A 3,326-nucleotide genomic window follows, 5' to 3' on the forward strand; every position below is an offset into this window, starting at 1 on the left:
TGGTACCTTTTCATTTGTACCACGTGCCAACATTGACAGTGTGTCCAGCTGTCTACCCCGCCTCCATCACAATTCCAAGTTGATGTGTAAAAGGACATGTTGGTTAAGTCAGAGACCCATGGGAAACTGCATTACCAGGGGCCATGACATTACTATTTTACGATATTTCCTTCTTGGGGGAAGCAGATGGGGTTGCCTGACCTTGGCTTTTGTTTGCTGCTCTTGAGTAAGGTGCCTCAAGTCTTTTTGCCCCACCCCGGGGACAGGCCACAGATCTGCAGTGATAGAGAGAACCATGTAACATCTGCAGACCTTCTATTAAAAGCCCTTGTTTGTTTAATATTCTGTTTCCTTGCTATTTATGTTTCTAGAAATTAGGGACAGGCTTATCCCTTCATGTCCCAAATAAAGTCAAAAATGATGACTGATGTCATCAAGGGCCCTCAGCTTACGAGAAACAAACAACCCATGATGGTTGGAAACACATCATCACCAGCACCACCAGCACCAGCACATCGCCCCCCTCCCCCCACCTGACTGTAGGAATGGTTTGTGTGGAGACAGTAGCAGGAATTCTGTTTCTCTAGGGAAATTCCTATGGTCTTCTTGGGGCAGCATACCAGCTTGGGGCCCAGAAAAATCCCAACCAGGGGAGGCACCAAGTAACTAAGTAATGGGAAGCACTTCTCATTGCATTTGAGAGCAGCTAAAGAGACAATGAAAGCACTTGCCGGCCGGGTACGGTGGTTTATGCCTGTAATCCCAGCACTTTGGGAGGCTAAGGGGGGCGGATCACGAGGTCAGGAGATCGAGACCATCCTGGCTAACACGGGGAAACCCCATCTCTACTAAAAATACAAAAAATTAGCCGGGCGCGTAGTCCCAGCTACTCGGGAGGCTGAGGCAGAAGAATGGCGTGAACCCAGGAGGCGGAGCTTGCAGTGAGCCAAGGTGGCGCCACTGCACTCCAGCCTGGGCGAAGGAGCAAGACTCGTCTCAAAAAAAAGAGAAAGCACTTGCCACTCTCAGGCTGACCTGCAGTTGTTTTGTTGTGATAACACAAACTGTTCAAAGAGCAGAAAATCCCTAATTTTGGCATATCCTAGGGCCCTGGGGCATTTCATGGCCTAGCACTTATCACTTTATTGACAAATCCTAAACTGACTGATGTCACTGATAGTGACGTCATTTCAACATTTAATCTCATATATGACACATCCACAGAGCACTGACAATATGCTGAGCTCTGGGCAAGGTGCTGGAAATATCAGTGAAAGTAAGAAAATCACAATCTCGTCTAAGAGGAACTTACATTCTAACTAGGAAGGCAGCCAACGAAGAAGCAAATAAATAATAGGATAATTACAGGCACTTATCATTTTCAACATTCCACAACTGTGCTAACCTCAGTGGTCTCCTGACCCTGGCTCTTGATAGAGAGCTTCTAGTTCTTTGAGTTCTTTGAAAAGTACTGTCTCCTCATTCCTCAGCCCTTCCTGTGTCCTTGTGCTTAGTCAGCAGCCTCTGCAGCTCCTCTCATCAAGAGATGGAGCCTATTTCCTTGCCCTTTGGTTCCGATATCATCTGTATGATTTGCTTTGGCCAATGGGATGTCGGCAGCTGTGACTCAAGCAGAAGCTTGAGAAAAAGCTTGTTCTTTCGCAGTGGGGTTTGCTCCTCTGCTGCGGCCATGAGCAAGTGCCCAGGCCATCCTGCTGGAGAATGAGAGGGATGTGGGGCAGGGCTGAGTTGTTCCATTTGTCCCAGGTAAGAACAGTCTAGGAGCAACTCACAGCCAAAGGACTCCGAGACCAATACTTTACCTTCCATTTCATTGTCAAATTCTGGTTTTACGGCTGGGCACGGTGGCTCACTCCTGTAATCCCAGCACTTTGGGAGGCTGAGGCAGGCAGATCATTTGAGGCCAGGAGTTTGAGACCCACCTGGGCAACATGGTGAAACCCCGTCTCTACTAAAATTACAAAAATTAGCCAGGCGTAGTGGTGCATGACTGTAATTCCAGCTGCTCAAGAGGCTGAGGCATGAGAACTGCTTGAACCTGGGAGGCGGAGGTTGCAGTGAGCCAAGATCACGCCACTACACTCCAGTCTGGGTGACAGAGCAAGACTCTGTCTCAAATAAAAAAAATCTGGCTTTATCTCCCATGTAATTCCCAAGCTTGCCCACTTCACTCTAACTCCATGGCTGCCACCCTGACAGCTGTACGATATTTCACCTGGATTTCTGTAATGTCCTTTTTCCTTCACACTTTCCCGCAAGACTTTGTCCACTCAGCAACCTGGGAATCTTTTAGAAATATAAATCAGATGGTGTCAGTCCGCTAGATAAACCCTTTGCTGGGTGCTCCTTCCCCTTAGAATAAAAGCCAATACTTAGGCTGGGCGCAGTGACTCACGCTTGGAATCCTGGCATTTTGGGAGGCTGAGGTGGGCAGATCACTTGAGGTCAAAAGTTCAAGACCAGACTGGCCAAAGCGGTGAAACCTCATCTCTACTAAAAATGCAAAAATTAGCCAGGCGTGGCCCCTAATGCTAGCTACTCAGGAGGCTGAGTCAGGAGAATTGCTTGAACCCGGGAGGTGGAGGTTTCGGTGAGCCGAGATCACGCCACTGCACTCCAGCCTGGACAACAGAGCAAGATTCTGTTAAAAAAAAAAAAAATTACTCAGCAGTTCTCAAGGCTCACATGTTGTGCTTCCTTAGCCAAGCTCACTACACTGCCCCAGGCTCTTCCTAGGCTCCTATTCCACTGACCTGCTTTTTTCCCTCAGCAAGATAACTTCCTTCCCATCTCCGAACCTTTGTCCGTGCTGCTCCCTCCACTTGGAATGCTCTTTCCCCAGCACTGCCAATCACTGGCTGATTTTCCTGCTTCAATCTTTGCTTAAACATCACCTCCTCCTGGAAAGCTTCTCTGTCCTCTACCTAATGAACCCTCCAAGTTGCAGTCATACCATCTAGATGATTTCTTTCATAACATTAATCACGATCTGTAATTATCCTATTATTTATTTGCTTCTTCGTTGGCTGCCTTCCTAGTTAGAATGTAAGTTCCTCTTAGACAAGATTGTGATTTTCTTACTTTCACTGATATTTCCAGTACCTTGCCCAGAGCTCAGCATATTGTCAGTGCTCTGTGGATGTGTCATATATGAGGTTAAAAGTGGAGAACCCTTATATCTGTACATGCATTCACACAAATAACATACATGGAATAAGTGTTCATGTGAATATGTTAGTGATTCCTTTTTCTTTCTGTGTGTGTGTGTGTGTTTTGACCCTGTCACTTAAACTGGAGTGCAGTGG

Source organism: Hylobates moloch, unplaced genomic scaffold (assembly GCF_009828535.3).
Source record: "Hylobates moloch isolate HMO894 unplaced genomic scaffold, HMol_V3 SCAFFOLD_21, whole genome shotgun sequence".
NCBI lineage: Eukaryota > Metazoa > Chordata > Mammalia > Primates > Hylobatidae > Hylobates > Hylobates moloch.